General features: G+C 44.1%; 1 protein-coding gene across 2 annotated transcripts in view; it reads right to left on the bottom strand.

Annotated features, from left to right (window-relative positions):
- The window catches only part of LOC126262294 (chitin synthase chs-2), a 380,478-nt gene that overhangs the window by 354,690 nt on the left and 11,716 nt on the right, over nucleotides 1-14,072 (bottom strand). The gene's annotated exons all lie outside the window — the stretch shown is intronic.

The raw sequence follows: 14,072 nt of genomic DNA, 5'->3' as shown, positions 1-14,072 counted from the left end.
TGGTGTTTGGAATTTTGAGAAGATCCCGTCGCAACGAAAAACGCCTTTGTTTTAATGATTGCCACTTCAATTCACGTATCATGTCTGTGGCACTATCTCCCCTATTTGGAAATAATATAAAACGTGCTGCCCTTATCTGAACTTTTTGGATGTCATCCGTCAATCGCATCTGATGCGGATCCCACACCGCACAGCAATACTCCAGAATAGGGCGGACAAGCGTGGTGTAAGCAGTCTCTTTAGTAGCCCTGTTGCACTTTCTAAGTGTTCTGCCAATGAATCGCAGTCTTTGGTTTGCTCTACCCACAGCACTATCTATGTGATCGTTCCAATTTAGGTTATTTGTAATTGTAATCCCTAAGTATTCAGTTGAATCTACAGCCGTCAGATTTGTATGACTTATAGCGTAATCGAAATTTAGCGGATTTCTTGTAGTACTCATGTAAATAACTTCTCACTTTTCTTATTCAGGGTCAATTGCCACTTTTCACATCATACAGTTATCTTACCTAAATCATTTTGCAATTCGTTTTGGTCATCTGATGACTTTACAAGGCGGTAAATGGCAGCATCATCTCCAAACAATCTAAGACGGCTACTCAGATTGTCGCCTATGTCGTTAATATAAATCAGGAACAGTAGAGGGTCTATAACACATCCTTGGGGAACGCCGGAAATTACTTCTGTTTTACTCGATGACATTCCGGCTATTACTACGATTTGCGACCTTTTTGACAGGAAATCACGAATCCAGTCTTACAACTGAGGCGATATTCTATAGGCACATGGTTTGGCTAGAAGACGCTTGTGAGGAACGGTGTCGAAAGCCTTCTGGAAATCTAAAAATGATTTGGAGATCAGTACGCCCACGCTACGTTATGCATCCCCACACCGTAACACTTGGGCTGCCAAAACGATCATGTTCGATAATGTCCCTGGGTGCATGGTGTGTTCCCATCTCTCGTCATGTGAAGGTACACCGAGCATTGTAGAACAAGATCGGCTTGATGGCCCAGATGTTACGGTGTGGGGAAGCGTAATGTTGCACGGGTGTACTGACCTCCGAGTCTTTCAACACGGTACACTCAGCGGTCAGCGTTATTGTGACACTGTACTCCTTCCCGCTGTGCGACTTTTCAAGGGTGCATTCAGCCCTGACTTCATTTTTATGGATGACAACGGGCGACCGCATCGATCTGCGCAGATAGAGGATCTCTTGGAACGAGAGAATATTCAGCGAATGGACGGGGCTGCCCGTCCCCTCGACTATTGCAGCAGTTGTCAGGCGCCTGGACGGAGGGATGGAACGCCCTGCCTCAAGAACTCCTCACCAACCCTGTGGAGAGCATGAGAGCGCGTTGCAGAGCATGCGCTGCCGTCCGTGACGATCACACGCCCTATTAAGAACCAGGTACCGCCGCCCGTAATGTCCAGGGGGCCAGCATAAATCGCATTCACTCCTGTGAACTTATTCTCTTTGAATTAAAGTGTTATTTCTCTTCATCTCATTGCGCATTTCTTTCAGTTACCTTCTGTATCAACCTGTAGTAGATCGTGTGTTTGTCATTATGACTGTCATATCAAGTGCTCAAAACGCTGATCTTGAGCACTGATACATGCTATACAGCAATTACAGCAGAGGCAGTACAGCACGTACAATTTCGTCTCGACTTATCGCAGCAAAGGCCTGTGTTAGCGGCATTTCATATCTTCGGAAGACGCCGGTGTTTCCTTGTAGTACTCTTGTTTTAATTTCCCCCACAGATAAAAGTCGAGAGATGTCAAGTCGGGTGAGCGCGCAGTTAATTTAGTGCTTTCCGAACGACCAGTACAACGGCCTCCAAATGTTTTGTTGATAAGGTTTGCAATTACCTTTGCGGAATGGGCAGGACATCATCTTGGCACCGCACGGATTGCTTTACGTCCAGTGGTATGTCTTCCTATAACTGCGACAATGATCTGTTAGGAACTCGAAATACTTGGGGCTATGTAGAAATTAACATTGGAGGGCAGCGTGGAGGGTAAAAATCGTAGAGGGAGACAAAGAGATGAGTACACCAAGTAGATTCAGAAGGATGTAGGTTGCAGTAGGTACTGGGAGATGAAGAAGCTTGCACAGGATAGAGAAGCATGGAGAGCTGCATCAAACCAGTCGCAGGATTGAAGACCACAACAACAACAACATGTAGAATCCCATTAATAAAACAGGTACCAATGATGCGATTCTTGAAAGGACCACACTACTCGCAGCCAGCAAAGATTTTCAGCTGACAAGGCGTATATACTGCGAAGAATTATTTGCCCCTGGCAACATTCGGAGAATTGTAACATTGTTTGAAATTCATTGTCATGAAGACGTAGATGGAGCGAAATACGGAAAGGATGGGATGCATTGCAATGTAGTTCTGTCAGAACAATCCTTGAACTGATACCACTTGCAGGTTAAGCGACTTCGCAGTGACATGTGGGCTGTGTGTTGTTGCTGTTATTATTGAAGCCTCCGTGCGAAAATCAGTGTGATGCAACTCTAAACGCTAGTCTGTCTTGTGCAGGCATCTTCATCTCTACTTAACTGTTGCGACCTACATCCAATGGAACCTGCTCACTGTCGTCAACCTTCGATCTCTCCCTACAATTCCCATACTCAGCACCCCCGCCACACACACTTTCTCTCAACCATTACCAAATAAACTATTCCGTCGTCCTTTTTACTATAGCTTTTGAAACACCGACCGCCGCTGCTCTAACAGTTTGATGACATTCGCCATAAACAAAAACCATATCGGTTGTTCTCGCTTTCGTCCATGCAATGTAAGGCTAAATAATTCCACGAGCAAATTACCTGACCGCTACAACAGAAGGGCGCACACTGGTACTCTCCAAGCGCACAGGTAGACACACAAATCCCATCTTCATTTACGAGCTTGCTTACATTTCGTTCAGTACGGCAGACGTTTGTGGGCTATCATCTTGTGGTGGTGGAACAGTGGAACAGTGATTTTGCGAGGCTGTTGCCTCGTTACTACTTGACCCAGTTTCACACGAGTTGTGCCGCTGAACTCCTCTTCCAACGCTCTTTCCAATGTCACAATAAAAAAGTATATATTTCCGTTAAAAAGAGTCGATGTCATTCGGCAGCTATAAATGATAACAAATTACTCGCGTACGCGAGAACATTCTCGATATTCTCGAAAACCCCACATCGACATGTTGCATCGCTCTAGCTGTATTTGGGGTGGCCTATGTTAATTGCCTGACGAAGCGTTTCGTTAACCAAACACAAATCTATGTAAATAAAAATTAAATACTGTTCGTTGGTAAGCGCATCAACTGAGAACAGATAAACCGATTTCGCTATTAAAAAAAAAATATCCGTTATAGTGCGCATAATTTTTTTAGGTAAGGGGCAAGTCGAAAAGTTTGCCGGAGAGTTGAAAAAATCTGGAAAACTTGAAAGTGCTTTTATCTAAGGGATTTTTGTATGACCTGAAGACCATAGCTCAAGATTCGAATGACGGATATGCGTAACTCTTTTTTTGTTTTGTTCTTTATGGTCCTGAAAAAGATCAGGAAAAAGATTCGGGGCAGTTAGAAAGGAAAGTTGGAAAAATCGGAGAAACTGCAAAAAATTATAATTTTTCTACGCACTATCGATCGTAACTGACGACAGGAACGACATATTTGATTGGTTCTTGTTTTCTTCTGTGCGGTATGCTCCCGAAATGGAAATAACTCAGTTGAATGTTTTCTATTGAAAAATATGGAATATATGGACAAAAATATGGAAAAACGCATACATGCTACATTAAAATAAAATGACATTTGTTTTTACTTTTATATTTTTTGGTGATTTGTCGAACAAATGTAGTTATTTCATTTATGTTCCAATTCAAGTCGGCCGCGGTGGCCGTGCGGTTCTAGGCGCTCAGTCCGGAACCGCGGGACTGCTACGGTCGCAGGTTCGAATCCTGCCTCGGGCATGGATGTGTGTGATGTCCTTAGGTTAGTTAGGTTTAAGTAGTTCTAAGTTCTAGGGGACTGATGACCTCAGATGTTAAGTCCCATAGTGCTCAGAGCCATTTGAACCATTTTCCAATTCAATTTCATTTCATTACTACATGCGCAAATGTCGTTTGTCAGCTGATTGACAAACTGTGTAACAAGACGATCGGTTACATAATGACGAAAAATTGGTTCAGTTGTTTATTTCCATTCGAATCGTGATTTATAGCAAGTTTATCTCAGTCGTTTCATGAAATGAATTAGGTTTCATTGTTTTGTCTCAACTTTACAGATTTGCCTACGAAATACTATGAGTTTTGGAGTGGCAGACGGTTATGCTGTAACAACAGAGTGAGTCAACTGCTCATTTTTAGTTGAATTGTTATTATTCGCATCGCACATTGTATCGTAATCGATACAATCGAGTTGAATTGACACAGTTTATTGCACTGCAAAGCCGCCAATAAGATGGAGCAACTTACGTCGCAGAACTTTTAATGCTGCAAGCCAAACGAATTTTCCGATCAAATAGAACCGAAGAGCATCGCGAAGAGCAAAATGTATTGAACGGAATAGATTACCATAAACAAGTTCAGCACGCAAGGAAAAAATACAAAAGATAATAATATGCATCAAATGAGACATCATCGTTAGGTGTGAACCAATCGCACGACAATGAATTTAAACAACCATGCAAGAGGAAAAACAAACGTTACGTTGATACTCATATAGTGTCACACCACCACAATGTGACAAGTGATTACAGTGCAGACCAACCCGTTGCTGCTAGTGTCCACATTGCAGGCCATTTCTACTTCTACATCTACGTGGATACTCTGCAAATCACATTTAAGTGCCTGGCAGAGGGTTCATTGAACCACCTTCACAATTCTCTATTATTCCAATCTCGTATAGCGCGCCGAAAGAATGAACACCTGTATCTTTCCGTACGAGCTCTGATTTCCCTTATTTTATAGTGGTGATCGTTCCTCTCTATGTAGGACGGTGTCAACAAAATATTTTCGCATTCTGAGGAGATAGTTGGTGATTGGAATTTCGTGAGAAGATTCCGTCGCAACGAAAAACGCCTTTCTTTTAATGATGCCCATCCCAAATCCTGTATCATTTCTGTGACACTCTCTCCCATATTTAGCGATAATACAAAACGTGCTACATTTATTTGAACTTTTTCGATGCAGTCCGTCAGTCCTATCTGGTAAGGATCCCACACCGCGTAGCAGTATTCTAAAAGAGGACGGACAAGCGTAGTGTAGGCAGTCTCCTTAGTAGATCTGTTACATTTTCTAAGTGTCCTGTCAATAAAACGCCAGCGTTTGGTTAGCCTTCCCCACAACATTTTCTATGTGTTCTTTCCAATTTAAGTTGTTCGTAATTGGAATACCTAGGTATTTAGTTGAATTTACGGCTTTTAGATTAGACTGATTTATCGTGCAACCTAAATATAAATACAGATATGAAACCACAGGGTGTGTTACCCCAGGTGCAACGTCGAATTGGCGTCATTGGTCCCGCACCAGTGCCATTGAGCTTATTGGGGTCTGGAGCTGTAACAGATTCCGCACATTTTCTTACACAAACCCGGAAATACAACAGTTGCTTCCGGATGACTTCATTTGGCGCAACGAATGTGCGACAATTCATCTCGAATGTAAGATTTCCTGTTGGCCTACTGCCGAATGTGGTCCTCCTCAAACTGAATATCCATAGCCAAAATCGTTAATTTTTACTTTGTTTGCACATTTTCAATAGCTTTTCACAAATTCAAAAAAACGATCAAAAAAATTCTTGTTGAAATTTGAATAGGACAACATCTGTCGGGTCAGCTAGTACGCAAAAAACGTTCATAAGAGGATCAGGGTGTGTACGCTAACGTTGTTGCACCACTGCCCCAGACCTGACAGATTTTAATTTTTTACACGAGCGCGTAGCGTGCTGATGGCAGATAGACCCGGATGGAAGCTGCCGTTATCGCAGACGCAACCGGCTTCAGTGGCGTAGATTAGGCGAGCGGCCGAGCGCCAAATTGGTCAGCGCTGTTGTAAGGCGACAGATGCGCGCGTGTCGCAGATAGCGGGGATATGGCAGGGGCGGGGCCGCTACACGGACGCCTCGCCACACCATAAACACCATAGCGGCACCCCGTATCACCTCCCGGACACGTCTCTCAACGGGACGCAGAGGGTGCGCCTCTTGCGTCACTTCTTGCCTTTTCGTGGACCTGTGCCAACGGCAGACCGTTCTTCTGGTGCAACGGTCTGCCTACCTGTATACAAATGTCTTTCAACAAGCGACAGTACAAGACGAGCGCGTAGTACGGTATAATTAATCCTCTGAACCGAAATACTGAAGGAAGTATGGTTCTTAACGTGCTTTCTTTAGGTCGCTTTCTTGTCTGTTTGTCCGTTCGGTACAAATTTCACAACTGATTTCAAACGAACTTCCCGACGAACCAGAGACTCGAAACTTTCAACAAAGCTCAGAACTGGATGACAATGCAACATTAACAAGCTTTCTTGTCTGGTGTGACGCAGAGCGTGCTCCGTGTTCGACTGCTACTTCCCCAATTCCGTGTTCGTGGTAACAACGATTACTACTAAGCTCCCGTGTGAGCTCGATTCTCTCTTATTTCTACCTTCACGGACTTTTCGCGAGATACACGTACGAGGAAGCAACATATTAGCTGAATCAGATGAAGAAAAACTGAAGTCAGCCTGAAATTTACTATATGTCTCTTTTGTAATCTCTTCAAAATGTTTGAAATCGATTGAAAATTTTACACACACAAGTATAAAAAGCAGAAAATAATTATATAAATAAAAAACCGATTAATATAACATGTTTTTAAAACGGACTAAAATGCATAAAATCATATATGCTAGAGCCACACAGATTCCTAACCCCATGAAGACACTCCCGAAAATTTGTGCTTTTGAATTTTTAATAGTTATGACAATAGTTGTAAAATTAAAAGAAAAAACTGGGGCACATGGACTGAATAATACTAAGGAGTATAGAGAGTAAAAAATGGTTCAAATGACTCTGAGCACTATGGGACTTAACATCTGTGGTCATCAGTCCCCTAGAACTTACAACTACTTAAACCTAACTAACCTAAGGACATCAAACACATCCATGGCTGTTGATATACTTTCCGGGATGTGAGGTCGTGGTCCAAGAACTTTTCTGCTCCTTACGTTTCGTCCAGGACTGCGCTGGACTTCCTCAGCGCCTCTGAGGAAGTCCAGCGCAGTCCTGGACGAAACGTAAGGAGCAGAAAATAATTATATAAATAAAAAACCGATTAATATAACATGTTTTTAAAACGGACTAAAATGCATAAAATCATATATGCTAGAGCCATCCTTTCAGCTGTTGCACATTGCTCATATAATTTTATGAAACGTCGTAAAGCAAATATTGGCAAGCTTTATACCACTGCATCATCTCTACAAAACCTCTCGAAAGCCGTTAAAAGGTGTTCCTTTAAAAATAATTATTTAAATAAATACCTTTTTAATATAACACATTTTAAAATGGACTAAAAGGTATAAAATAATTTCTCCTAATCCCATACAGATACTCCTGAAAATTTGTGCTTGTGATCTTTTTAATAGCTATCGCAGTACCTGGGTAGTTCACCTGAGTCACTAACACTTTTATTACCCTGCAAATGATATGAACTGCTGCGTGATTTTTCTCAACGCCAGTACTCTCTATAGCCGGCCGGTGAGGCCGTGCTATTCTAGGCGCTTCAGTCTGGAACCGCGTGACCGCTACGGTCGCAGGTTCGAATCCTGCCTCGGGCATGGATGTGTTTTGTAGAATGAAGGCTTTCACGACCGGGTGACATGGCTGTTGATATGCTTTCCGTGATGTGAGGTCGTGGTCCAAGAACTTTTCTGCTCCTTACGTTTCGTCCAGGACTGCGCTGGACTTCCTCAGCGCCTCTGGTATAAAGAACCATTCGCAACTCATTAAATAAATCATAGAACTTAGCAAAGTATATGAATTACCACTTTGACTGGAATGCCTGATTTTTGAGGAAGTGTTTCATTTGGTTTCAACGTAGTCTGAACAAGAGTCTGTTGACAATGAATACATTGATTCAAAAAAACGTGTGTCAGTGTAACAGCTTCCATTATACTTCACCAAATTTGTTGAACACTCAATTGAAAGAGTCGTACAAACAGATTCCATATCATCAAAACGAAGTGTTCAGACTTGTTGACTGGAAATATGAAGACGCAATAAGCGTTATTCTAACATACTTTAAGACACAATATGCGCTATTCGAACATGCTTTAACCATCTTTGTGACCAGCCAGCGACAGGTAGGACAGCCACCAGAGTGCATTGGTGCTGTTAGTGAGTGCCGTTACTGGGCCTGGTAGAATATACGTATAAGGGGCGTGAAGGGCGTCGGGTATTCGATCATCACTGTGAAGAACACGCAGATGCCACGTACTCGTATGGGGCGACGTCATCAGCAACTGGCAGAGTCTGAAAAGGGCCTTATTGTAGGCCTTCATTTGGGCTACTTTTCCAGTCGTTCAGTATCCAGATTCGGATGTGACAATGGACCAGTGTCGGACCGCATAGGAACTTAAGGGTAGGCATACTCGTCGTCAAGGTTCCGATCAAGCATGTCTGCTGAGACACAAGGGGAGATCGCTACCGACACCACGCCTTCGGTCGTTTAAAAAAGGCCTTCAAGTGTCGACGACTCCTGTCGCACGAGGATTTGCAGCAGGAAGTTACGAATTTGTGCGTCGGTGGAATGATTGCCTCAAGGCTCCCGGCAATATCGCTTGATTGGCATACTGGCTCTGGACTGTACGGCTTTCGAACTGAAGCTTTCTGACCGCCCTTTATGGTTATCCAAAAATAATCTCGAATATAAAATCACAAAAGTTTCGGAGTTTTCGTACTTTTTACGGATACGTAAATCGTTTCATATGCTACACTCAAACTGATAAGTATTTCGGGAATGCCGTTCGTGTGAAACATTTTTCTACGTCTTGAGCAGTGACGAAGCATTCGACAGGAGTGTGAAAGGAGCAGAATTTTAATCCCCGTCTGGAAATGACGATTTTATAGCTCTGTGGTTTTTCTAAGGTACAATATTTCCGTCTGGAATAGTGCTCACAAGCAACGACTGATATCCTGTCTGACACTTGTCTAAATATGCTGAAGATCCAGCTGTGAGGAGCTCATCATTGAAGAGCAGTGGCTTTGCTAAAGCACCGTCTTTCAGGATGTCATCGTTGACAGGTAGTGGCTTTACCGAAGCTTTGTCTGTGAGGATCTCATCGTTGACAGGTAGTGAGTTTGCTGAAGCTCCATATGTGAGGACCTCATTGTTGACAGGTAGTGACTTTTAAGCTCTGTCTGTGAGGACCTCGTCGTTGCTGGGTAATGGCTTTGCTGAAGCTCCATCTATGGTTCAAATGGCTCTGAGCACTATGGGACTCAACTGCTGTGGTCATAAGTCCCCTAGAACTTAGAACTACTTAAACCTAACTAACCTAAGGACAGCACACAACACCCAGCCATCACGAGGCAGAGAAAATCCCTGACCCCGCCGGGAATCGAACCCGGGAACCCGGGCGTGGGAAGCGAGAACGCTACCGCACGACCACGAGATGCGGGCAAGCTCCATCTATGAGGGTGTCATCTTTGACAGATAGTGGCTATGCTAAAGCGTCATCTGTGAGAATTATTAACGGATAGTGGCTTTGCCAAAGCACTGTCTTTAAGGACCTCATCATTTGCGGATAGTGGGCTTGGTATCTTTGTTTTATTAAATCCACAAGGTTGAATATTGCTGTAGCCAAGTACGTGTAAGTCAGAAAGAAGGATTTTATTCTGTTCACGACTGTAGATACTAATGAAATATCCCTTCATAACTGTTAGCAAAATATGCTAGTGGTTTAATAATTTCGCAAATGGAGCGTGTATGTCGATCTGAGTGAGATACATCAGAAATGAGCACACCAGATTGCGTTAGTGAAGCAGAATAAACACCAAAATTGACTTTATAAAATCGTGATTTGACATTCAGTGTTTACAGTTCTCTAAACCTGACGCGAGTGAAGGAAGGAAGACTAGGGTTTGATGCTCCCCCGACGAGGTCATTGGAGACGGAGCACAAAACTGGATTGGAGGAGGACAGGGAAGGAAATCGGCCGAGTCCTTTACAAAGGAGCCATTTGCATTAACCAGTTCAGGGAAAATGTGGGAAACCTAAATATGGATGTCAAGATGAGGATTTGAAAATTTTCCCCAGTCCCTCCCCCCCCCCCCCCTCCAAGCCCCCCAACCCCACTACCCCCACCCCCGCACCCTCTGAGTCCAGTGTCTCAGCATTGGGCCACCTTGCTCGATGATGGCTGTGTGCTGTTCCGGGTTAAAATGGTTTCGAAGTGCTAGAAGACTTGTAGCACAGCGATGAGTGTGGCCGGCCCCCTGTGACGAGCATCGGCAACGAAAAGCGTCTGTTACCTCCCTTTGGATTACAAACTTAGCAATGAGGTCGGTGTGCTACCTCTGAGAGTCGTGTACCGGCCATATTCTTTCAACGAAGATATTCGGTTTCAAGATTCCCGGGTGACGAATTTATTAGTTTTTCTTTATCTTTTTGTAAGCACTAGTAACACAGAGGGAAGAGAATCGGATGGATCAAAAAGAGACACTCGTGTCGTGACAGTTTTCTTTATCAGCGTGCAAGCGGGAAATATTACGAAAATGACCAATTTACCAATGCAGAGAGCTTGTCTCCGTGTAGGAGTCTAAGATCTGTTATCGTGTTCTAACAGGTTGTGTATGAGATTAACTGAGGTGGAAGATGGGAACCAGCCTAGCATTTGCCTAAACGAGCGTGAGTAACCACCTAAAATCCACACAGAGGCAGGCCGGCGTGCCTACTCACTCTCATTAATCCGCTGCGCGGTTTCGATCCGGATCTGGCACACCTCCCTGTCTCGTAAGCCAGCACGCGGCACGCTATGCTTTACGGCCAGGTTACAAGGTTTCCAACAGAAGAAATCAATAAGGATGCGCGAGAAGGAGTACGGAAGTCATTTTGCGTGCCAGCGTTGGCGGACGGCTCCGGCAGCTTACAGAGCAGGAGCTAATTGTGCACATCTGACTGAACAATCACGCAGAGCTGCGTGGAAGGCGCGTCGCCGCTGCCCGCCCGTGCATCGTCCCTGTTAGCGGTCCCGCTACATCTTTGGCTCCCCACTGCGTTCTGTACGCCAAGAAACAGCTGCAGCCCGCTATGCTAACGCTTCATTTTGTTACACCTTTCATTTAAAGTACCATAGTACTGTACCTCTGGAGCTTGGCGCTGCAAATCCAAGTCGCACGTTTTCCCATGTGGAACTGAAATGCTCCAGGAAAACTCACTGGTTCGGAGGCCAAGACTATAGGGCTGGATCTCGAGTGTCTCCCACTGAAATCGGCGTGACTTCTGCTTTACGGCATTTGCGATATGGGGACGTGCGTTACCATGCAGCACTCCATGTCGCAGCTGGTTTTCGACAGACATGCTGCCCCCGTATACATTCTTCATTCTACAACGAGTGTCTTTCGGTGTTTATCCTTCGGCACCCAAGAAAAGAATAACAGCACGTTGGTCCTGTTTAGACGTATTTGATCATAACGGCGCCATTGTTCATGTTTGCGCACTTAGTGCACGCACGTTGGAAACATGCGAATGCTACACTAGTCTCTTGCTTACACGTCAGAGCTTATATACCCCTATGAGAGTTGCGCTCCGTTACGTACACGCTGCAGAAACGCACTGAAATGGAAACTTTTTTACTCTCTCTTATACTTTTTGTTCTACACAGTCATCTTCAGCAGGAGCACACATTTTTAAATTTTGCACAAATCATTTACCCTAACCGAACGATATGACTGTAGCAATCATTCACTAATACAAACTATATCGTTGACACAAGACCTTACTCGCAATGGTTAGTTATATTCTTATAAAATTCGCTGAGTAATTTAAACACTTTATTCCAATCTTTTAAATGCATTCTTCTAACTGAAATACGTTCCTTTTCAGGCAATACGTGCTCATATTGAAACATTTATGTTACGAATGCATCTTCGGATAAAGTACTATGTACGTGGAGTGCACATAAAACGCCTTAAAATGAGCTACCTATTTTCACGTGGTTTTCGAATAAAAGAACGTAATTTAAATATCATCACAGTAATTGTTTCATAAGGACTATGGATCATGTAAAGTGGTAGTGGTAAATTGCACTAGCTTTTACCATTGATGTTAGTTTAAAATTTTTAAATGTATATTAAGCGAAATTCTCACGTATGTTCTTATCATGAGCGCATGTCAGAAGGTTACACATAACGTCGCAGTAACGAACAGCTCGCACAGATTTTCCGAATTTGAGTCTGACAACGAAGTAATTCCTCGTTATTACTACATAGTGTAAATATATCATGTAAAAATTATACATCCGCCAAGTGTGCAGCGAACTCGGCCAACAGGGCGCCCGCAATCCTTTAATGGGGCGCACCGTTAGGCTGGGAAGACATTCGTGCTTTCGTCTCTCGAGAGGACCATGTAAACACGGAACGTTAGCAGAACAAGGTTGCCTGAGATACGAGGGAAATATAGGCACGTCATTCGCCATTTGCACCTGTGTCTACATCTACATACCATACTCCGCAAGCCACAGCATGGTGCTTGGCGGAGGGTACCTTGTACCACCACTGGTCATTCCTTTCCTATTTCAGTCACAAATGGAGCAACGGATAAACGATTGCCCATACATTTCTGTAGGAGCTCTATTCTCCTATGTTATCTTCTTAGTCCTTTCGCGGAATGTACGTCGGTGACAGTAGAATTGTTGAGACTTCGTGGCAGATTAAAATTGTGTGCCCGACCGAGACTCGAACTCGGGACCTTTGCCTTTCGCGGGCAAGTGCTCTACCATCTGAGCTACCGAAGCACGACTCACGCCCGGTACTCACAGCTTTACTTCTGCCAGGCAAAGGTCCCGAGTTCGAGTCTCGGTCGGCCACACAGTTTTAATCTGCCAAAAAGTTTCATATCAGCGCACACTCCGCTGCAGAGTGAAAATCTCATTCTGGAAACATCCCCCAGGCTGTGGCTAAGCCATGTCTCCGCTATATCCTTTCTTTCAGGAGTGCTAGTTCTGCAAGGTTCGCAGGAGAGCTTCTGTAAAGTTTGGAAGGTAGGAGACGAGATACTGGCAGAAGTAAAGCTGTGAGTACCGGGCGTGAGTCGTGCTTCGGTAGCTCAGATGGTAGAGCACTTGCCCGCGAAAGGCAAAGGTCCCGAGTTCGAGTCTCGTTCGGGCACACAGTTTTAATCTGCCAGGAAGTTTCATATCAGCGCATACTCCGCTGCAGAGTGAAAATCTCATTCTGGAGTAGAATTGTTCTTCAGAGAGCCTCAAATGCCGGTTCTCTAGAGAGCCTGGCGAAAAGATCGTCGCCTTCCCTCCAGGGATTCCCATTTGAGTTCGCGAAGCACCTCCGTAATACTTGCGTGCTGACTGAACGTACTGGTAACAGATACAGCACCATGCTTCTGAACTGCTTCGATGTCTCCCATTAATCCGACCTGGTGGAGGTCCAAAAAACTCGAGCAGTAATCAAGAAAGGGTCGCAGTAATATTCTATAAGCGGCCTTCTTTTCAGATGAACCACACTTTCCCAAAATTCTCCCAGTAAACCGCAGTCGACCATTCGCCTTTCCTACTACCGTACTTACGTGCTCGTTCCATTCCATATCGTTTTGCAACGCTACTCCTAGATACTTAATCGACATGACTATATCAATCAGCACATTACTAATGCTATGCTCGAACGTTACAGGATTGTTTTTCCTACTCATCTGCATTGACTTACGATTTTTCTACCTTCAGAGGAAGCTGCCACTCATCACACCAACTAGAAATCCTGTCCAAGTCACGTTGTATCCTCGTACAGTCACTCACCGACACCTTCCCGTACGCCACAGTATCATCAGCAAACAGCCACAGATTTGC

The sequence above is a fragment of the Schistocerca nitens genome, chromosome 6 (assembly GCF_023898315.1).
Source record: "Schistocerca nitens isolate TAMUIC-IGC-003100 chromosome 6, iqSchNite1.1, whole genome shotgun sequence".
Taxonomy (NCBI): domain Eukaryota; kingdom Metazoa; phylum Arthropoda; class Insecta; order Orthoptera; family Acrididae; genus Schistocerca; species Schistocerca nitens.
This window is presented reverse-complemented; position numbering and strand designations above follow the sequence as displayed.